The sequence below is a fragment of the Chiloscyllium plagiosum genome, chromosome 7 (genome assembly GCF_004010195.1).
Source record: "Chiloscyllium plagiosum isolate BGI_BamShark_2017 chromosome 7, ASM401019v2, whole genome shotgun sequence".
Classification (NCBI taxonomy): Eukaryota; Metazoa; Chordata; class Chondrichthyes; order Orectolobiformes; family Hemiscylliidae; genus Chiloscyllium; species Chiloscyllium plagiosum.
Genome location: NC_057716.1, coordinates 23,569,356 through 23,593,161, shown reverse-complemented (window position 1 = coordinate 23,593,161; position 23,806 = coordinate 23,569,356). Strand labels below are relative to the sequence as shown.

The following is a 23,806-nucleotide window of genomic DNA, read 5'->3' as shown; positions in this document are numbered from 1 at the left end:
AGGGACAGAGATGGAGGAGGGGGACTGTGATGGGGAAGAGAGACAACAATGAGGTGAGGGGTTACTGTGATGACGGGTGGTGGGGTTGTTGAGGGGGGAGAGGGGCAGTGATTGTGGGAGGGGATGAACAGTGATGGGGTGGGGAGGCAGTGATGGGGTCGGGATTACTGTTCTATGATAGGAGTAGGTGGTTCAAATAACCGGTCCCTCCCCAGATACCATTGTGAATAGTTTCCTACCAGCTGTAGCCTGTTCCTAAATGAATGCTGCAAACTGTGCACAAAGCGTTTGTGACCTCGAGTCACAGAGATGTACAGCACAGAAACAGACCCTTTGATCCAATTTGTCCATGCTGACCAGATATCCCAACCTAATCTAGTCCCACCTGCCAGCACTTGGCCAATATCCCACTAAACCCTTTCTTATTCATGTACCCATCCAGATGTATTTTAAATGTTGTAATTGTACCAGCCACAACCACTTCCTCTGGCAGCTCATTCCATACACATATCACCCTCTGTATGAGAAAATTGCCTCTTAGGTCCCATTTAAATCTTTCCCCTCTCATATTAAACTTAAGCCCTCTAGTTTTTGACTCCCCTATCGTGGGGAAAAGAATTTGACTATTCTCCCTATCCATGCCCCTCATTATTTTATAAACCTCTATAATGTCATCCCCCACAGCCTCCGACTCTCCAGAAAAAGTAGTGCCAACCTATTCAGCTTCTCCCTCGAGCTCAAACCCTACAACACTGGCAGCATCCTTGTCAATCTTTTCTGAACCCTATCAAGTTTCAAATATCTTACATGTAGCAAGACCAGAATTGAACGCAGTATTCGAAACGTGGCCTAACTAATGTCCTGTTCAGCTGCAACATGATTAGATTGATTACTTAGATTGATTACTTATTGTGTGGAAACAGGCCCTTCGGCCCAACAAGTCCACACCGCCCCGCAGAAGCGCAACCCACCCATACCCCTACATTTACCCCTTACCTAACACTACGGGCAATTTAGCATGGCCAATTCACCTGACCTGCACATCTTTGGACTGTGGGAGGAAACCGGAGCACCCGGAGGAAACCCACACAGACACGGGGAGAACGTGCAAACTCCACACAATCAGTCGCCTGAGGCGGGAATTGAACCCGGGTCTCTGGCGCTGTGAGGCAGCAGTGCTAACCACTGTGCCACCGTGCCGCCCACATGACCTCCAAAGACCGAAATGTATCCTATTCTTCAACACTGCCGTAGCCTGTTCCTCAATGCAAGTGTAGCCTGTTCCTCAGTGCAACTGTAGCCTGTTCCTCAGGGCAGCTGTAGCCTGTTCCTCAATGCAACTGTAGCCTGTTCCTCAGCGCAGCTGTAGCCTGTTCCTCAGTGCAGCTGTAGCCTGTTCCTCAGGGCAGCTGTAGCCTGTTCCTCAATGCAACTGTCACCTGTTCCTCATTGCAGCTGCAGCCTGTTCCTCAATGCAACTGTTGCCTGTTCCTCAGTGCAGCTGTAGCCTGTTCCTCAATGCAACTGTTGCCTGTTCCTCAGTGCAGCTGTAGCCTGTTCCTCAATGCAACTGTTGCCTATTCCTCAGTGCAGCTGTAGCCTGTTCCTCAATGCTGTTGTATCCTGTTCCTCAATGCTGCTGTAGCCTGTTCCACAGTGCAGCTGTAGCCTGTTCCTCAATGCTGTCGTATCCTGTTCCTCAGTGTGGCTGTATCCTGTTCCTCAGTGTGGCTGTGTCCTGTTCCTTAGTGCAGCTGTAGCCTGTTCCTCAATGCAGCTGTGTCCTGTTCCTCAGTGCATCTGTAGGCTGTTCCTCAGTGCGGCTGTAGCCTGTTCCTCAGTGCAGCTGTAGCCTGTTTTTCAATGCTGCTGTATCCTGTTCCTCAGTGTGTCTGGAGCCTGTTCCTCAATGCTGCTGTATCCTGTACTTCAGTGCAGCTATAGGCTGTTCCTCAATGCTGCTGTAGCCTGTTCCTCAATGCGGCTGTATCCTGTTTCTCAGTGCATCTGTAGCCTGTTCCTCATTGCTGCTGGAGCCTATTCCTCATTGCTGCTGTATCCTGTTTCTCAGTGCAGCTGTAGCCTGTTCCTCATTGCTGCTGTAGCCTGTTCCTCAAAGCTGCTGTATCCTGTTCCTCAGTGTGGCTGTAGCCTGTTCCTCAAAGCGGCTGTATCGTGTTCCTCAGTGCGGCTGTAGCCTGTTCCTCAGTGCACCAGTAGCTTGTTCCTCAATGCTGTGGTATCCTGTTCCTCAGTGTAGCAGTAGCCTGTTCCTCAATGCTGTGGCATCCTGTTCCTCAGTGTGGCTCTAGCCTGTTCCTCAATGCTGCTGTAGCCTGTTCCTCAATACGGCTGTATCCTGTTCCTCAGTGCTGCTGTATCCTGTTTCTCAGTGCAGCTGTAGCCTGTTCTTCAGTGCTGCTGTATCCTATTCCTCAGTGTGGCTGTCACCTGTTCCTCAGTATGGCTGTATCCTGTTCCTCAGTGTGGCTGTATCCTATTGCTCAGTGTGCCTGTCGCCTGTTCCTCAGTGTGGCTGTCACCTGTTCCTCAGTTATGGCTGTATCCTGTTCCTCAGTGTGACTGTCGCCTGTTCCTCCGTTACGGCTGTATCCTGTTCCTCAATGCTACTGTGTCCTGCCTTCAATGGTGCTGTGGCTTATTTATCATATCAGTGTACACTGTTGCTCTCTCCTGTGTGAAATACTTCTCATTCTGAAATGGTCCTGCTGCACTGGACTAAACTAACACTAGAACTTTGCTCTCTTTACTACCATCTGGGGCTTGTAGTGCCAGCATTGTGAGCTATCTTATTGATTAGTCAAGCAATAACCTGACATAGGCAGACTCACAGTACGAAACCTTACAGATAATGTCCCAGAACACCGCCCCCATGACCTTTCCTGGACATCTCCTGTCCTATCGGCAAGACGGATCCAGCAGGGATCGTGACAGAATGGTGATATACAGTCGTGAGGGAGTTGTGTGGGATTCCTCAACACTGTAACCTTGAAGTCTCATGGTTAAACATAAACAAGTAAACCTCGTCCTGATTAGCAATAACCTTTTTACTGAGGCCGGTTTTGGGTTCTCTTAGGGCCTCTCAAACCTTAATCTCATTATGTCTTGGTTCAAACATGGGCAGGAAATCAGATTTCCAGAGGTGAGGTGAGAGAGACAGCTGTATTTGGATGAGTCTAGCATGGCAGAGGCTGAGCAAAGCTGGATTCAATGGGTATCTGAAGAAAACCCTTGTCTGGTTGGAGTCATATTGGTCAGTCATCTCAGCTCCAGGATATCACTGCAGGAACTCCTCAGTTGGGCCTAGTGTCCTAGGCCCAACCATCTTCAGCTGCTTCATCAATGACCTTCCCTCCATTATAAGGTCAGAAGTGGGAACATTTGCCAAGGATTGCACAATTCACAACTCCTCAGACACTGAAGCTATCCATGACCAAACACAGAAAGATCTGGACAATATCTAGGTTTGAGCTTGCAAGTGGCAAGTTACATTAGTGCCACACATATGTTTGGCAATAACCATCTCCAGCAAGAATATCACCATCACCCCTTGAAAATTCAATGGTATTACCATCATTGAATCCCCTACTATCAGCATCCTGGAGTTACTATTGACCAGAAACTGAACTGGACTGACTACATAAACACAGTTTATACAAGAAGGAAAAGGAAACTGAGGAGCAAATATGTACAGAGACCTCAGATGTATGTAGGTATGCTGGGGTTGTAATAGTAGGGGATTTTAACTTTCCAAACATAGATTGGGATTGCCACAATGTTAAGGTCTTAGATGGGGAGGAATTTGTTACATGTGTTTCAGAAAATTTTCTTTATAAATATATAGATGTACCTACAAGAGACGGAGCAAAACTTGACTCCCTCTTGGGAAATAAGGTAGGGCAAGTGACTGAAGTGTTAGTGGTGTAGCAATTCAGGACTTGTGATCATAATTCTATTAGTTTGAAAATAGTTATGGAAAAAGATAGTCTTTGTATAAAAGTTAAACTTCTAAATTGGAGTAAGGCCAACTTTGACGGTGCAAGCCAAGAACTGTCTAAAGTTGGTTGGGGGGTAGACTGTTTGTAGGGAAAGGGATGACTGGCAAGTGGAGAGGCTTTCAAAAGTGAAAGTTCAGAGGCAGTATGTTCCTGTTAAATTGGAAGGTAAGGCTGGTAGGAGTAGGGAACAATGGATGAATAGAGATATCCATGCCCTGGTTGAGAATAAGAAGAGGCTATGTGTCAGGTGACCAAGGGAACCTCTTGAAGAATACAGAGGGAAATCAGGAGGGCAAAACTGGGATAATATAGCCTTGGCAGATAAGGTTGATCCAAAGAGATTCTACAAGTATATTCAGGGCAAATGAGCAACTAGGGATGGAAAAGGGCCACTTAAAGATCAACTAAGTCATCCATGTGTGGAACCACAGGAGATAGGAGAGATGCTGATCAAATATTTTACTTCAGTATTTACTGTAGAAGTCTTAAGAATCATAAAGGTAGATAACTCTCTGGAACCTGATCAAATGTATCCTAGGACTTTGTGGGAAGCTTGAAGTATATTGTGGGGCCCGTAACAGAGATATTTGTGTCATTTGTAGATGTCTGAATACTGGAGGGAGACTAATGCTTTGCCTTTATTTAAGAAAGGCTGCAAAGAGAAGCCTGGAAACTATAGGCCGGTGAGTCTGACATCAGTGGTAGGCAAGTTGTTGGAGGGGACCCTAAGAGACAGGATTTACATGCATTTGAATAGCCAGCATGGCTTTGTGTAAGGGAAATTATGTCTCACAAACTTGATTGTGTTTTTTGAGGATGTGACCAAGAAAATAGATGAGGGCAGAGGAGTAGACATCGTCTACCTAGACTTTAGTAACGCCTTTGGCAAGGTTCCACATGGTAGACTGGTTACTAAGATTAGATCACATGGGACCCAAGGAGAAAATTGGTTTGATGGTATGAGACAGAGGGTGGTGCTGGAGGGTTATGTTTCAGACAGGAGTGACCAGCAGTGTTCCACAGGGATTGATGCTGGGTCCACTCTTTTTTGTCATTTTTATAAACAATTTTGATGAGAACCTGGGAAGCATGGTTAGTAAAGTTGTGGATGACACCAAAGTTGGTGGTTTCGTAGATAGTGAGGAAAATTATCTAAGATTACAAAGGGATCTTGATCAAATGGGCCAATGGACTGAGAAGTGGGAGATGGGGTTTAATTTGGATAAGTGTAAGGTATTGCATTTTGGTAAAACAAACATGGTTTGTTATACAGTTAATGGTAGGGCTCTGGGGAGTATTGTTGAACAGAGAAACCTAGAGATTAAGACACATAGTTCTTTGAACATTGTATCACAGGGAGACAGAATACTTAAGAAGGCATTTAGCACACTTGCCTTCATTGCCCAGACCAATGAGTTTGTCATGTTGCTGTTGTATAGCATGTTATTAAGGCCCCATCTGGATTTCTCTGTACAGGCCTGGTCGACCTGCTACAGGAAGGATCTTATTAAATTGGAGATCGTGCAGCAAAGATTTACAGGGATGTTATAGGACTGGAGGGTTTGAGTTATAAGGAGAGGCTGGATTGACTGCACCGTTTTCACTTGTGTGTAGGAGGTTGAGGGGTGACCTTATGCAAGTTTATATAATCATAAAGATAAGTGAATAGCAAAGGTTTTTTCTTCAGTTTTAGTGAGTTCAAAACAGCCTGACACAGTCATTCTCACAAAAGCATACCTTACAGACAATGTCACAGGCACCACCTTCATCATCCCATGTCCCATCTCATCAGCTGGACAGACCCATCAGTGGTGGCAGCACAATGATATACAATCAGGAGGGAGTTGCCGTGGGAGTCCTCAACATTGAGTCCAGATACCATGAAGTAATATGGCTTTAGGTTAAATATGGGCAAGGAAACCTTCTGCTGGTTACTTCATACCACCTTCCCTCCGCTGGTGAATTGGTATTCCTCCATGTTGAACAATACCTGGAGGCAACACTAAGGATGGCAAGGGCACACAATGTCCTCTGGGTGGGGGATTTCAAAGATGACCACCAAGAGTGGCTCAGCAGCAGCATTACTGATCGAGCTGGTCGGGTCGTAAAGGACATAGCTGCTAGACTGAGTCTGCGGCAGGTGGTGAGGGAACCAGTACGAGGGAAAGACATACTTAACCTCATCCTTATCAATCTGTTGGCTGCAGATGCATCTGTCCATGACAGTATTGGTAGAATCGATGTTTCGAGCATGAGCCCTTCTTCGGGCTCATGCCCAAAACGTCGATTCTCCTGCTCCTTGGATGCTGCCTGACCTGCTGCGCTTTTCCAGCAACACATTTTCTGCTCTGATCTCCAGCATCTGCAGTCCTCACTTTCTCCTAGTATTGGTAGAATGACTACTGCAGAGTCCTTGTGGAGATGAAGTTCTGCCTTTGCGTTAAATGGGACAGACTTCAAGAAGATCCAGCAACTCAAGATTGAGCTTCCATGAGGTGCTGTGGGTCATCAACAGTAGAATTGTACTCCAGAACAAATTGTAACCTCATGGCCCAGCATATCCCTCACTCAACCATTACCATCAAGCCAGGGGATCAACCCGGGTTCAATGAAGAGTGCAGGAGAACATGCCAGGAGCAATACCAGGCATACCCAATGATGAGGTTTCAACATGGCGAAGTCACCCAACAGGACTACTGGCATCCAAACAGCATAAACAGCCAATGATAGACAGAACTAAGCGATCCTACAACCAACGGATCAGAAGTAAGCTCTGCAGTCCTGCAAAATCGAATCATGAATGATGGTGGATAATTAAACAATTCATTGGAGGAGGAGGCTCCACAAACATCCCAATTCTCAGTGACAGAAGAGCCCAAAGCATGAATTCAAAAGATAAGAAAAAGCATTTGTAGCAGTCTTCAGCCAGAAGTGCTGAATGAATGATCCATTCCAGCCTCCTCCAGTGGTCCCCAGAATACCAGTTTTCAGACAATTCAGTTCACTCCACGTGATATCAAGAAACAGTTGGAGGCACTGAATACTGCAAAGACTGTGGGCCCTGACACCATTCCAGCAATAGTTCTGAAGACTTGTGCTGCCAAATTTGCTGCTCCCCTCGCCATGCTCTTCCTGTATAGTTACAACACAGGCATTGACTGACAACATGGAAAATTGCCCAAGTATATCCCATATACAAAAAGATGGACAAATCCAATCCAGCCAATTACGATCCCATTCGCCTAATCTTGATCATCAATGCCAGTGCATGCAACCTAAAGATGTCTCCACAGCACCACACCCATTCCTGGCCCCTCACATCACTTGTGTCACCATACATCACTCTATCCACTCCCATCGTCCCACATACTCACTCTACCAAGTGAATGTCTACTATCCCCAATCACCCTTTCCCCTCTTCACCATACCATGCCAACTCACCTTGCATCCACAAAAACCCATGCAGATCAGAGAATAAATATAGGGCTATCACTTTCAGTTTGACATTGCAGATTATACTCTACTGAGAAACAAAGTCTCATTCGTAAAAATCTTGCCAAATGAAGGGAGCCCTTTACACCTCTTAATGGGTTAACACTTCTTGACAAATTTCACTGTTGCAGGAGGCTTAAGCAGCTTTGGCACCCATGTTATTATTCACCCTTTGCGAAGGGGCTCAGCCCTGACTGGGGAGCCCACTCTGTTCAAACTTGTAGCCCAGAAGCCTGGGGAGGGAATGAGGGGATTCTATTTTGGACATATCAGTGCCCTCTGCCAGTATTGGCTTTCCTAATGGCAATTGCACTGCCTGCCCTCAATCACTCAACTCCATTTCCATTGTCCTGTCCTAAGAGGAATGTGGAGGCAGTGCAGAGGATGCAAAGATGGGGATTTACTGGAATTGTACCAGGGATGAGGGATATCAGTTATGTAGAGAGACTGGAGAAACTGTAGTTGCTTTTATAGCAGAGAAAGGTCAGAGTCAGCATGGATCTACGAAGGCGAAATCGTGCTTGACTAATCTTCTGGAATTTTTTGAGGATTTAACTAGGAAGATGGACAAGGGAGAGCCAGAGAATGTAGTGTACCTGGACTTTCAGAAAGCCTTTGATAAAGTCCCACAGAGGAGATTAGTGAGCAAAATTAGGGCACATGGTATTGGCGACTGACTTAGATTGAAAATTGGCTGGCTGACAGGAAGCAAAGAGTAGTGATAAACGGGTCCCTGTCAGAATGGCAGGCAGTGACCAGTGGGGTACCACAAGGTTCGGCAGCTGTTTATAATATACATTAATGATATAGATTTAGGTATGAGAAGTAATATTAGCAAATTTTCTGATGACACAAAGCTGGGTGGCAGGGTGAAATGTGAGGAGGATGTTATGAGAATACAGGGTGACTTGGACAGGCTAGGAGAGTGGACAGATGCATGGCAGGTGCAGTTTAAAGTGGATAAATGTGTGGTTATCCACTTTGATGGTAAGAGCAGGAAGACAGATTACTATCTAAATGGAGTCAAGTTGGATAAAGGGGAAGTACAATGAGATCTAGGTGTTCTTGTACATCAGTCAATGAAAGCAAGCATGCAGGTACAGCAGGCAGTGAAGAAAGCTAATGGCATCTGGCCTTCATAACAAAATGAATTGAGTATAGGAGCAAAGAGGTCCTTCTGCAACTGTACAGGGCCCTGGTGAGACCGCACCTGGAGTATTGTGTGCAGGTTTGGTCTCCAAATTTGAGGAAGGACATTCTGGCTATTGAGGGAGTGCGGCGTAGGTTCAAGAGGTCAATTCCCAGAATGGCGGGACTATCATATGTTGAAAGATTGGAGCAATTGAGCTTGTATACACTTGAGTTTAGAAGGATGAGAGGGGATCTGATTGGACACTGTGGAGGCACGAAGCATGTTTCTGCTGATGGATGAGTCCAGAACCAGAGGACACAGTTTAAAAATAAGGGGTAGGCCACTTGGAACAGAGTTGAGGAGAAACTTCTTCACCCAGAGAGTGGTGGATATATGGAATGTTCTGCCCCAGAAGGCAGTGGAGGCCAAGTCTCTGAATACTTTCAAGAAAGAGATGGGGAGAGCTCTTAAAGATTGTGACATGTGTACAAGACAATTTTCTGATTCAGTATGTGGATGTACCTACTTGAGAAGGTGCAAAACTTGATCTACTCTTGGGAAATCAGGTAGGGCAGGTGACTGAGATGTCAATGGGGGAGCACTTTGGGGCCAGCGACCATAATTCCATTAGATTTAAAGTAATGATGGAAAAGGATAAACCAGATCTAAAAGTTGAAGTTCTAAATTGGAGAAAGGCCAATTTTGACGGTATTAGGCAAGAACTTTCGAACGCTGATTGGGGGCAGATGTTCGCAGGTAAAGGGACGGCTGGAAAATGGGAAGCCTTCAGAAATGAGATAACAAGAATCCAAAGAAACTATATTCCTGTCAGGGTGAAAGGAAAGACTGGTAGGTATAGGGTATGCTGGATGACTAAAGAAATTGAGGGTTTGGTTAAGAAAAAGAAGGAAGCATATGTCAGATATAGACAGAATAGATCAAGTGAATCCTTAGAAGAGAATAAAGGAAGTAGGAGTATACTTAAGAGGGAAATCAGGAGGGCAAAAAGGGGACACGAGATAGCTTTGGCAAATAGAATTAAGGAGAATCCAAAGAGTTTTTACAAATACGTTAAGGACAAAAGGGTAACTAGGGAGAGAATAGGGCCCCTCAAAGATCAGCAAGGTGGCCTTTGTGTGGAGCTGCAGAAAGTGGGAGAGATACTAAATGAATATTTTGCATCAGTATTTACTGTGGAAAAGGATATGGAAGATATAGACTGTAGAGAAATAGATGGTGACATCTTGCAAAATGTCCAGATTACAGAGGAGGAAGTGCTGGATGTCTTGAAACGGGTAAAGGTAGATAAATCCACGGGACCTGATCAGGTGTACCCGAGAACTCTGTGGGAAGCTAGAGAAGTGATTGCTGGGCGTTTTGCTGAGATGTTTGTATCATCGATAGTCACAGGTGAGGTGCCGGAAGACTGGAGGTTGGCTAACGTGGTGCTACTGTTTAAGAAGGGTAGTAAGGACAAGCCAGGGAACTATAGACCAGTGAGCCTGACCTCAGTGGTGGGCAAGTCGTTGGAGGGAATCCTGAGGGACAGGATGTACATGTACTTGGAAAGGCAAGGACTGATTAGGGATAGTCAACATGGTTTTGTGCGTGGGAAATCATGTCTCACAAACTTGACTGAGTTTTTTGAAGAAGTAACAAAGAGGATTGATGAAGGCAGAGCGGTAGATGTGATCTATATGGACTTTAGTAAGTCATTCGACAAGGTTCCATATGGGAGACTGGTTAGCAAGGTTAGAGCTCACGGAATACAGGGAGAACTAGCCATTTGGATACAGAACTGGCTCAAAGGTAGAAGACAGAGAGTGGTGGTGGAGGGTTGTTTTTCAGACTGGAGGCCTGTGACCAGTGGAGTGCTACAAGGATCGGTGCTGGGTCCTCTACTTTTTTGTCATTAACATAAATGATTTGGATGCGAACATAAGAGGTACAGTTAGTAAGTTTGCAGATGACACAAAAATTGGAGGTGTAGTGGACAGCGAAGAAGGTTACCTCAGGTTACAACAGGATCTTGACCAGATGGGCTAATGGGCTGAGAAGTGGCAGAGGGAGTTTAATTCAGATAAATGTGAGGTGTTACATTTTGAGAAAGCAAACCTTAGCAGGACTTGTACACTTAATGGTAAGGTCCGAGGGAGTGTTGCTGAACAAAGAGACCTTGGAGTGCAGGTTCATAGCTCCTTGAAAGTGGAGTCGCAGATAGATAGGATAGTGAAAAAGGCGTTTGGTATGCTTTCTTTTATTGGTCAGTATTAAGTACAGGAGTTGGGAGGTCATGTTGTGGCTGTACAGGACATTGGTTAGGCCACTGTTGGAGTATTGCGTGCAATTCTGGTCTCCTTCCTATCAGAAAGATGTTGTGTAATTTGAAAGGGTTCAGAAAAGATTTACAAGGATGTTGCCAGGGTTGGAGGATTTGAGCTTATGGGAGAGGCTGAACAGGCTGGGGCTGTTTTCCCTGGAGCGTCGGAGGCTAAGGAGTGACGTTATAGAGGTTTACAAAATTATTAGGGGCATGAATAGGGTAAATGTTGCCTGGGGTCGGGGAGTCCAGAACTAGAGGGCATAAGTTTAAGATGAGAGGGGAAAGATATAAAAGAGACTTAAGAGGCAACGTTTTCCCACAGAGGGTGATACTTGTATGGAATGAGCTGCCAGAGGACGTGGTGGAGGCAGGTACAATTGCAACATTTAAGAGGCATTTGGATGGGTATATGAATAGGAAGGGTTTGGAGGGATATGGGCCAGCTGCTGGCAGGTGGGACTAGATTGGGTTGGGATATCTGGTTGGCATGGATGGGTTGGACAGAAGGGTCTGTTTCCATGCTATACATCTCTATGACTCTATAGTGAAATCAAAGATTATGGGGATAAGGCAGGAACAGGATACTGATTGTGGATGATCAGCCATGATCATAATGAATAGTGGTGCTGGCTCGAAGGGTCGAATGGCCTACTCCTGCACCTACTGTCTATTGTCTACTGAGATTTGATAGAGTTGTTAGGAATGAGTGAGAGTTGTTCAACGTTGTGAATGGTTTCAGTAAACTGGAGAAGAATCTACTGATTAAGGAATAATTCTGAAAAGACAACACGATAAATACCTGAGGGGCAGGGGAGTGGGATTCATGGGGTAGCACTACCAAGGAGCTATCATAGAGAAAATGGGCCAAAAGACCTCATTCTATTTTCAAAGATAGCAAAATAATTTGTCCACCATTTACCTCTCATTTGCTGGTCATCACACTTCAAGTTCTCAGAATTATGTAGGTTACAAGAAAGAAGTGCTCTCATTTCATTCTCATCTCCCTGACATTGATCATTTGACATCTCAAAGGGATGGCTGGACTTTATAACCACACCACTTCATGAATATTTCCCTTCTTAGGCTCAAAGCTAAAGGGGTCAGGCACCATGTGAGACAGGTTCGTCCCCAGGGAAAATGAGACATTATTAATGAGGGAGACATTGGTGGGATTGCTTTCTTAGTCTAATTTTCACCGGAAATGCCAGAGTACTAAGGCATAGCTTGCAACAAACACAGAGTCACATTCTTAGAAGGCATCATCATGCATGATTCTAGTAGGCAAACAAGAGTCTTTTAATGATCTTATGGGCGATATGAAGATTCAGGTATAGCGGGATCCTCAAACCATTACGATTTTTAACCTGCAGTATATCCTGCAATATGAATCCATATTCCTACAGGAATCTCCTTTGTGAGATCCTTACATTATAGTATAGAATCCCAAACTGGCCATCCATAGAGCATTCTACCTAGTCTCAGGCACCTGACCCCCATCCCCAAAACCCCACATATCCCATTTCTAATCCACTTAATGTATACATCCCTGGACACTATCGGACTACTTACCACAGCCAATCTACCTAACCTGCACATCTTTGGACTATGGGAGGGAAATGTCTTACCCAACAGAAACTCACGCAGACACAGGAGAATGTGCAAACTCCACACAGACAGTTGCCCAAAATACAGTTTTGGGTATTCATTGTTATTTTATGTCTTGCACTGAAAATGTGTTGCTGGAAAAGCACAGCAGGTCAGGCAGCATCCAAGGAGCAGGAGAATCGACGTTTCGGGCATGAGCCCTACGTCGATTCTCCTGTTCCCTGGATGCTGCCTGATCTGTTGCGCTTTTCCAGCAACACATTTTCAGCTCTGATCTCCAGCATCTGCAGTCCTCACTTTCTCCTTTTATGTCTTGCAGTCAGTTATTAGTACAGCCTGAAAAGACGAAGGGGCAGATTTTCCACTGGTCACTCAGTCATTACTCCAGTGTAGATGGGATGTGTGCATGGGGACACTGTGGAATCCCAGTAGCAGCACACTGCAAAGGAATGGATCGTGAAAATGAATTTTCCAATGGGCAATTCCTGGCTAGGATTGCCACAAAAATTCCCATTTAAATCAGAGACTTCGGATGGGTTATGAAAAGAATAAGAAAAATAATTACTAAGGAAAAAATAGACTGCCAAATACGTAGTCTAACCCCTGAGGAACTGTTCAATTAACCTCACCCACCCCGATCTGGACCTACCCCAGAAAGTTAATACACCACACCCCCCCCCCCAGCCTGAAACCTGACTCCCCGTGCCAGCAATTTACTCTCAGCCCTTCCGTTGGACACTAACTCAACACACCCTCCAAATTCCTCTCCTGGTTACCCCCTGAGCTGCCCACATAGTGTGCCCTGAGTAGGCGATGTTGGTCGAGATGGAGGCCTAGAGGGGCAAGTGTGAAACAGAAGTTGTTGGAAAAGCTCAGTCGGTCTGGCAGCATCTGTGAAGAGAAATCAAAGTTAACTTGTCGTAAGGTACAGTCTCAGACCTATACGTCAGGAATTGGCTGCCTGAGAAAACGTCAACCAGACTAGACATGAGGCGAGGATATATAATAATGAGATGTTCATGTGTGCAACAAGGCTTCTCAACATTAAAACCTTGTGTAGAAAATCAAACAATTTTTTTCCCCTCAGTCTTGTGAATCTTTCTCACCATGTTCCCAGTTGTTCAAGAGATCATTGTTACTACCTGATGATTAGTGAGAATAAGAAAGTAGCCTTTGAAAAAAATCAGAAGAGTCTTTACCCCATAAGATGTGGGAGTAGGCTATTCAGCCCATCGAGTCTGTTCCACCATTCAGTGAGATCCTGGCTGATCTTATTCTTCCTTATCCCCATATCCCTTGATTCTGTTAATTCTGTTACTGATTAAAAATCCCTCTATCTCAGCCTTGAACATGTTCAATGACCCAGTCCCGTCAGCCCTCTACGGTAAAGAATTCCACAAATTCACTAAAAACTGAAAGAATGGCGGGTGCTGGGAATCAGAAGCAGAAACAGAAGTTGTTGGAAAAGCTCAGTAGGTCTGGCAGCATCTGTGAAGAGAAATCAAAGTTAACGTTTCGGGACTGGTGACCATTCCTCAGAACTGATGCTAGCTAGGAAAATGTTGGTTTATATGCAGAAGAGACAGCAGGAGGGTAAGGTGTAAACATTAGGTAGGGATATATTGAGCACAGATAGAGAAGACCAGTTGGACAGACAAAGGAGTGGCGACATGGTGGCTCAGTGGTTAGCACTGCTGCCAGGCCAGGGGCCTGGATTCGATTCCAGCCTTGGGCGACCATTTGTGTGGAGTTTGTACATTTTCCTTGTGTTGGCGCAGGTCTCCTCCCCTAATCCAAAAATGTGCAGGTTGGGTGAATTGGCCATGCTAAATTGCCTGTAGAGTTCGGGGTGTATAGGTTAGGAGCATTACTTAGGGGCAAATGTAGAGTAGTGGGGAATGGGTTTGGGTGGGACCCTCTTTGGAGGGTCAGTATGGACTTGTCGGGCCGAAGGGCCTGTTTCCACACTGTTATAATTCTATGTGTGAATAACAATCTGGCTGGGGAGGTGAATAGGTGTTAATGGAGACTGTTAGTGACTAACAATAGGTAGTGTGTAATGGCAGACTGTGCAATAACAGGGCCTAGTGTGTGGATTTGGGGGCGAGGACATTGGAGCGTTCAGACCCTAAACTTATTGAACTTGATATTGAGTCCGGAGGGCGACTGGGTCCCCAAGCGGAAAACGGGGTGTTGTTCTTCCAGCTTGCGTTTCCAAGGGAGGCTGAATAAGCATTTGACAGAGAAAGGTGCTTTTGTTTACTTACGCAGATGGATTTAGAAGGCAGCTCAAAGAGAGCAATAGCACCAGTATGGACATATTGGGCTGAATGGCCTTTTTCTGTGTCATATTTCCCATGAGTTGAGGTAAAATTGCAGAGGTGTATGTTCTCCCAAATAAGGACATGCATAGATCCTGCACAAACTCTTGGATAGGCAGTTGGATGATAGCAAAATGAAAGGTATGTAGGTTAGTCTGATCTTAGATTAGGATAAAAGGCTGACACAACATCGAGAGCTGAAGGGCCTGTACTGTACTGTTCTATATTCTATTGCAGGAGTACAGCACACACTGTGTTGAGTCGACATAATTACGAGGCACTGTCTCTGCTAGTTTGGTAGCAGTTTCTAAATGACAACGAGGCACTGAAGTGATGTAAACAGCACTGATTACTGCAAATTGTCTCCACACTCAGAGACTCTGCATGAGCAATTGTAATCTGAAAAATATCTCACCCATTTTGTGAGCCGCTTGAAGAGAAGGGCAAAGCAAATTGAATTTGAAAATGAGTTAGGCAATTTAACGACCTGTTTAAATAAATCTGAATAGTGAGACTATCTTTGCAAAGCCTCTGGGTGATAGTTTCACTGCAACAGATTCATTTATCAGGCTTTAAAATATTACTTCAACCATTACTTTGCAACAAGCCGAAATAGAAATATTACAGCTATTCAAAATATGCATTATGATTCTTTCACGCATGGATTGTAAGACCCTTGAAGGCTTCCTATAAATGCAGATCATTGTAGGTCTTTTAGTCATTAAAAGAGAAACCATTTAATTGCACTCCATGCGGATATGTCTGATCTGAACAAGTCCATTTTTTATTAACAAAGCAATAAATCAGGAATGAGTGTTCTCACAAACGTGTATATATGAGCAGAACTCTTTCTTGACTGAACCTAGACTACTTGCAGCAATCTCAATGCTGATCTCACACACATTAATGGTGCAGCTACACCGATGGACAGACAGACAGCTTTCTGAGGCTAGAACATTCCACGTATCTCCAAAGGCAACCAAGAAGTTTGGTAAATGGCCTGCCTGTGTTTGTTCCTGGTGTAATCTTTGTGTGAACACAGTGCCAGACTATCCCAGGCTCTGATAGTCTCAGATAATGGAGGAGGGGCTGGGTAGACAGCTGTCCTGTCAATGCTGACTCTACATCCATTGCCATTTTTACTGAGGTAAGCTATCCAAAGCATATATATTCATTTGCTCATGAGGCTCAAATGGCATTGACTGGGTCAGTGTCTACTGCCCATCTCTGGATGTTCCGGAGAAAGTGGTGGTGAGATGTCTTCCCGAACAGCTGCAGTATGTGCTGCAAGTACATCCACAATGCCTTTAGGGGGATAGTAAAAATATGGCAGTTCAGTTCCATGTCAGGATGGTGTGTCAATCAGCTAGGAACATACAGTGCATGGTGTTCCCTGTGTCTGCTGTTCTGTATATCTCAATGGTGGAGCTTGTGAGGGACTTTAGAAGAGGCTATTAAGGGAGAGTCTGTAAATTACTGCTGGCCCTATGCAGAGTCCTAAGATGGACACAGCTCCTCAACTGCCATTGTTAGTCAAAACCAGTTGGATCACTAGGAGAAAGTGAGTACTGCAGATGCTGGAGATTACAGTCAAAAGTATGGTGCTGGAAAAGAAAGGAGCAGGAAAATCGACATTTCGAGCAAAAGGCCTTCATCAGGAATGATCAACTGCTGAATACAGTACTTGTCCTTTCTCTCGACAACCCCTGCTAAATCCAAATTAGTCACCAGAGGGCAGTGTGGACCACTATTGATCTTTGTTCCTTCCCCCATCAGACTTTTGGAATTAGAATTAGATTTTATCACATGTACTCAAGTACAGAAGTGCATGAGTACAGTGAAGAGTGTACAATGTCGCCATTCCTGGCACCATCTTAGGTACAAAACCTTAGGTACAAGGTAGAAAAATAAAGAAATAATGTTAAATGTTAAACATTACACTCCTGCTTAGTATTAAGTGGAAAAATAAAGAAATAAAGCTAAAAGTTAAACAGTCTTTCTAAGCCATCTGAGCTCACACTCTCGACATGGACTTGATCTCCTCTTCTTTGGCCTGCTCTCTGGGAGACCTTGGGCTGCCTACTTTTGGCACAGTATCCCGCCACATTGGACACATTGATACACCCTTCCCGCACTGCGGTCAATCTCTGACCATTAAAGTCCTGATCCAGGTCCTCAGTCATTGCCACACCCTGGAAGCTGGCTGTCCCCGCTGTGATGCCATCATGGCTACTGCATCCATGACTGAGAGCTCTTCAGAAGGTAAGTTCAATCTCCCCCGCACTTGCTGCCACAAATGCCAGGAAACCTGTGGCTGCTGCTCCCACCACCACTGCCGCATTTGTTGCGGGACCCCTCAGGCCACCATGTTGGACTCGCTCTCTCTGCAGTGGCTCCATCTCCCATGTGCTGGGCTCTCTCTCACCTGCTCTGCACAAACTTACTCTTCATGGAAGCTAAGTAGATTGAAGCAAGGAAAGAAAACAGTGGAAGAAGAAAAATAAAGTAAAAGTGAGGGGAGTAGATGAGCTGTGGGCAGGTGCCCTCACGCTGCGCTGCTGCTCCGCTGCTATCTTGGATCAGCAGGTCCCATTTGACATTGTGCCCAATTTTCAATCCTATCCAATGGAAGTAGTTAATAGTTAACCTTGATCTTGGCCATGTGTAGAAATACTCAGCATCTAGGAGTGAGGCCGATACTAATTTGTTAATTCCAAGCTTAATAACTCCCAGCATGTTAGCAGAGTCGGGTTTCTGAGCCCAAGGCTCTTCTGCTCCATTTGCTTTTCTCCCACATTTCTTTTCACTTTTTTTCTCTAGTTTCTCATTTTCAATAAAAATCTTAACCCCTACTGAAGAGCTCGGTCTCAGCATCAAGTGGGCAAAGCCTCATGGTCTCGAGCAGACCCAATGGCACAGTCTCATGACAGCGATGTTCACAGGTGAGTTCGATCTCCACCCTGCTTCTGCACTAACGAGGCAGTCCCAGCACCAACTCAGTGCTGCTGCTGGTGAGGTGAGTTTACATTCCCAACTGCACATGCAGCAGTGAGTCTAGGCCCATTGGGGGAGCAGGTGGCATCAGCAGCGGCTGCATCAGTGAAGTGGGCCCAAAGTGGACTCATGGCGGTGGTGGAGTCGAGTTTAGGCCGGGGCAGTGCATGGTGGCGTCCGCATTGATGAGGTCTGTCGAGGACTCACAGTGGCGAGGGCGTAGGTGGAGGCGAGGTGGTGACTTGCGTTCCAATGGGTGGTGATGGAAATCAGGTGAATCTCATTGACTATGAAGTCATTGATTGGGATTGTTAACCTGGGCCAATCAGCAAAGTCCTGGCTGACTACAAGATTAGATCCTCCGCAGGGAGTGGAGTGCATCATTTCTCCCTCCAACTCTATTTTGATTTAGTCCCTACCCTCCCCTTCACTGTTTTGATCACACAGCACTGTCCTTTGATGTGAAGGGCAGTGCTTGTCACTGGCCACCCGGGTGTTTTCCTATCTTCCTGGTGGTGGAAATTGAATAAAGATTCGTGCACTTTGTGTCTTTCACTGTGTCTCCCACCTGCACACACGCACCATGGGTGCTGGGGATAAAATAAGCACTACCGCACTTAGGTGGTAGTGTGGGGAAAAAAGAAGAAAAAAAAAGATTAGATCCTCAGTTCAGGGGACTCACTCTGAGCTGGCTGGCCATAGCCAGTGACACTACTGTTTTTGAGAACTGTATTTTGAGCTGGCTGGCTTGTGGATCATACATTCATGAGTGTACTGGGCCTTTGTAGGTAGACCATGTCTCCAGGCATACCATTTCTTTGTGTGTCAAGCCATGTTTCAGCTTGTGTTGGACCGAGCCTTTGTGTGCGTCTGTGTCTTCACGTTTGGACTATGTTTTTGTGTATCTGTTGTGCTTCTGAGTATTCTCACTGACCCACGTGTTGGCCGACCAATAGCCTGGCCCTGCGGGTAGGCCCACTGATAGCCTGGCCCTGCGGGTAGGCCGACTGATAGCCCCAGGGAATGTGTGTTTGTTTGTGAATTTTTGTACTACCCGTTTGAACCAAGCCGTGTTTCTATACGATATTTTATGTCAACGTCTCTATGCTCTTTGGTGAATTACCTGATGTACAATGATCTTGCTATGTGTCATGTCTGAGACACTGTGGGCTTAAATCTACTGCTTGACTTGCAATGTTGTTTCTGTAGAATGTTCTTTTTTAACGCATCTGTTTTCAGTGATTTGTTTTTGATTGTGTCTTTGACACTCTAACCTGTGAATTTTGAAAACCAAGAAAAAGTAACCAGGAGATTAGAATCACCTCAGCTCGGGCAACCAACTCCAAGCTGACTGGCCACAGCCAGCGTACAGTGCACAAGTAAATAAAGAGTGACTTGGTGATGGGATGCTGGCCACTATGCAGTTATTTCACATCAGTACAGCTAAGGGAACTTATGGCTGGTCACCAGGCACCAATGGCCCATGACTGAGCACTTATCAAAAATGATTGTAAAGTTGATCGCCTTTTCTTTATTTCTTCATTTTTCTGCCTTCATATTCTACATTTTGTTTTTCTTTGTGTTTTACAATGTTGCCCAAGAGTGGCAACACTATGCAACACTTTTGTTGCAAAATACAGTGACAATAAATAAATTAATCAAATCAACTCACTATGGAATTAAAACTCAAAATTGCATTTTAAAGAAATCAGAAGTATTAGCTCCCCCCAGAAACTGGTCTTGGACTTCAAGACAGCAGCTCTAATGGATTTTTTTCTGAAGTAATTTGAATGACTTTTTTTAACAAAAGAGGCCCAAATATGGGAATATCTCCCACTTCTTCAACTCAGGTGGAATTATACTTACTGATACATGGAGCAATGAATTTATCTTGGTGCCTTTTATAAGTGATATATGCCAACATTTCCATAACACTCTGGTACTCTTCATCCCAGCGGGCTGGGGAGATTGACTGATCGAATATATTCAAGGCTGAGAGAGATTCCTGAAGCATAACAGAGTCAGGATTTATGGGGAGCTGGGAGAAATGGAGTTGAGGCAAATATAACATTAGCCATGACCTCAGTGAAGACTGAAGGCTTGTGGGCGAGACGTATCGCTGACTCCTGATCCTATTCTTTACATTCTTATATTTACCGAGATATTGCTGAATCTCATCATTTGCTGCCTTTGTGCAGTACTGCATGCATTCTCTGAGGCAGCTGCCCCGGTGCCCTTGAAATGGGCTGAAATCTGAGGATAATTTATTGCAGTCCCAAGATTGAAAACTGAGTGCAGCATCTAGAGAACAGAGAGTTTTCTTTTATTATCGATCAGCTATTAAGTACATTTACTATTTCTCAGGCAGCAATATTTAATGTACAATTACATTATTAGTCTCTGAGTAATTTTCAGTGGGTAGTACTGTGTAAAATGGGGGACAGTGGTATTGGAACAATTTGCGCTGAACATATAAGAAAATAGTCATTTTTTAAAAAATTAGTGCTGGTGTCACTATCACACCAAAATATGGTACTGTGTCGTGTTTGGTTCTGAATCCTAGAAATAGATTCAGCATTAGTTTAAACAGGTCATGAAAAAAATGTGTTTCTTCATTTGAAAATCTGTAATATGGATCTAAGTTCTTTGAGTGCTTTATTATTGCTTGTTCTGAAGCCACATTCTGAAAAGGGATGAGGGATACATAAGGTGGTTTCCAGATTATGCAGAGGAATTAGCAGTAAAATCACTATAGCCCTACTCTCCCATTAAAGGGAGACAATTGTTGGTGATTTAAGCTGTGGATCACCACTCCTCAGGCTAGGGGAGAGGTTGAGAAGGAGAGTCCTTCACAGTAACATCAGCCAGTACAGGAATCAAACTCATACTGTTGGCATCAATCTGCATTTCAAACCAGCCATCCAGACAACTAAGCTAACTGAACTGCAGTGATGACAATAAGGTCCAGTCATGTAACTGCATCATCAGGAAATTGACCTAAACTAAAGCTTGGCGCAGCCTCCACAGGTGCAGATTGAGGAAAGGTCATTGTCTGAGTCCGTTGGTACAGTCATATTACTGTAAGGGTTAGAAACCTGGGGTGTATGCTTGACGAGGAGCGTACACTGGGTACATTGAGAGTGTTAAAATTGGATTGATGCACCAAAGAGTAGAACATGCTGTGTGGAGACAAGTTGAATTTTATTGCACATCCTGTAACTTTCAAGCCAAACTGTTTTGTAATGCACTTCTATAAATTTTACGAATAAAGTATATTCTTGGAAATAAAAAAAAAATAAGGAACTAGCTCAAAGTTCAAGAACAGCAGTGCCAGCACAAATACCGGAAAGTAGTCTATATTACCTGCACAGCCATCCACAATCCCTTCCAACGTCCCAGCTTAAATTCTGTCTCTCAGGTTTAAGTGTGATGCCTGGGAGCTCTTCAATACATTAGAACAAAATATTCTGCATCTAAACCACATTATAACTGAGCCACCATTGCTTAATAAAGGCACATAGAGCAAAATGATTGATTAACTAGTAACTACTCCCGATCAGCCCAAAATTCAGGATCATTTAAGGGCAAAGTCCAAGATAAAATTTGACAGCCCTTCAGTACTTTTATGTAAAACGCAGCATTCTGTGGAACTTTGCACTCTCTTTATTATAATCGCTTCAAGCTGCCTGTCCTCTCTGATCAACCCATCTTCCTCCTTGTCCACTTTCACCAGGAAATGTTAGGTCAAGTCCTTTCTATGCAGTCGAAGCTGAGCCAGTTGGGAATGTGGAAGTGAAGGTCAATGAGGATCACTTGGTGACTGTGGGACTTTGACAGACGCCAACAGTTTGTTGACAAAGGCGGTGGTTTGTATGGATGTGAGCCAAAAGCTGAGTCTGGGAAATATCATCATTTGAAAGCCCATCTTGAAAAATATTCAAAATGTCTGTGGCAACAGAGCAAAGCTGTCGACAGATCATTCAGATAATACTAATCGTCCTAATTTAAATGGTACATGAAATGATCTGGCATTATTACAGAACTTACTTAAAGGCGTTTTGGAATTTATCCTGTACATGTGAATGTCACAAGAGCAAAAATCTTTCTACTGCATTGCAAATGTAAGGACCATAGGGGTGCTGTCTTCTTAGAGAGAGAGAGAGATAGAGAGATGACTGGTGGTGGTTTAACCTTAGTGTACCGGCTCAGGCAAGGGGGGAGGTTGAGAAGGTGGGACCTTCATTGTAATCTTATTGTAGCATTGAACTTACCCCTGCATATTGTTTCATGTCAAATATGATAAATTTCAGAACTTTCATAGAACTGAATGTGAGACATGACACTGTGAGGAGATGATGCATTTGCACCATTGATCACATCTGTTATGTTCACTTACATTTCTTCAACTCTCACATTGCATTGAAATTAAACATTTGGATCAAAGCTTCCAAAACCTTCTGGCAAAAATACCTCTAACCCTCACCTACTCACCAAATAGAATTGTATACGATAGGAGAAAATGGAATGGAATTGGTCAAATGGAATTCTACATAAAAAGCAGTCTACATAAAAAGCATAAAAATCAGCTATTTTATCTTGTCCTGCATAGTGTTCAGACTTGCATCAAATCAGGCAGCACGATGGCTCAGTGGTTGGCACTGCTGCCTCACAGCGCCAGGAACCTGGGTTTGATCCCAGCTTTGGGGGACTGTCTGTGTGGAGTTTGCACATTCTCCCCGTGTCTGCTTGGGTTTCCTCCGGATGCTCCGGTTTCCTCCCACAATCCAAAGATGTGCAGGTGAATTGTCCATGCTAAACTGCCCATAGTGTTCAGGAACGTGTAGGTTAGGTGCATTAGTCAGGGGTAAATGTAGAGTAATAAGGGTAGGGGAATGGTTGTGAGCGGGTTACTCTTTGGAGGCTCGGTGTGACTTGTTGGGCCAAATGGCCTGTATCCAAACTGTAGGGATTCTATGAAATCAACTTGGAAACAGACTCAAGAATGGACCATGTTAGCTATTATGGGATTGCCTGTGCTTTCAACTTTGTAGCTTACCATCAGTACGGGGTGTTGATGGTAGCCATGATGTGGAGATGCCAGTATCGGACTGGGGTGAACAAGGTCAGAAGTCACACAACACCAGGCTGAAGTCCAACAGGTTTATTTGAAATCACAAGCTTTCTGAGCACTGCCCCTTCATCAGGTGGAGTTAAGAGAAGCAAGCAGGCACATAATTTATGTAGAGAGATTAAAAGATCATAGAAAATGGTGTGGGTGGAGTGCCAACAGGCTGAATAACAAGTCTCTGCCGGTGATCAAGTGTCAGACGGTGTGAGTAAAGTGTCAACAGCTAAGTAGCAAGTGAAGCGATGACCTATAATTCGATTGATTGAGGCAGAGAGATAATTCAAAAGATTACAGATGCTTTAGGTGAGACAGAGATGGTGGAAGTAGGGGAGGGGGAGTTGCATTTTTGATCAAGGTGAGTATCACAGCAATAGTCAGAGATGAAGTAACTGAAGGATCATCCAGTGAGGCTTTGTGGGTGGAGCTGAGAAATAAAAAGGGGATGGTGAAGTTTTTGGGGTTGTACTATAGGCCCCCAAATAGTCAATGGGAATTAGAGGAACAAATATGCAAGGAGACTGGAGAGACCTGCAGGAGCAATAGGGGTGTAATAGACAATAGAAAATAGGTGCAGGAGTAGGCCATTCTGCCCTTCAAGCCTGCACCACCATTCAATATGATCATGGCTGATCATCCTTAATCAGTATCCTGTTCCTGCCTTATCTCCATAACCCTTGATTCCACAATCCTTGAGAGCTCTATCCAACTCTTTCTTAAATGAATCCAGAGACTGGGCCTCCACTGCCCTCTGGGGCAGAGCATTCCACACAGCCACCACTCTCTGAGTGAAGA

The 23,806-nt window shown here is 44.6% G+C and overlaps 1 protein-coding gene across 2 annotated transcripts in view; it reads right to left on the bottom strand.

Annotated features, from left to right (window-relative positions):
• The window catches only part of LOC122551410 (putative methyltransferase DDB_G0268948), a 67,355-nt gene that overhangs the window by 36,587 nt on the left and 6,962 nt on the right, over window positions 1–23,806 (bottom strand). The window lies entirely within an intron of this gene.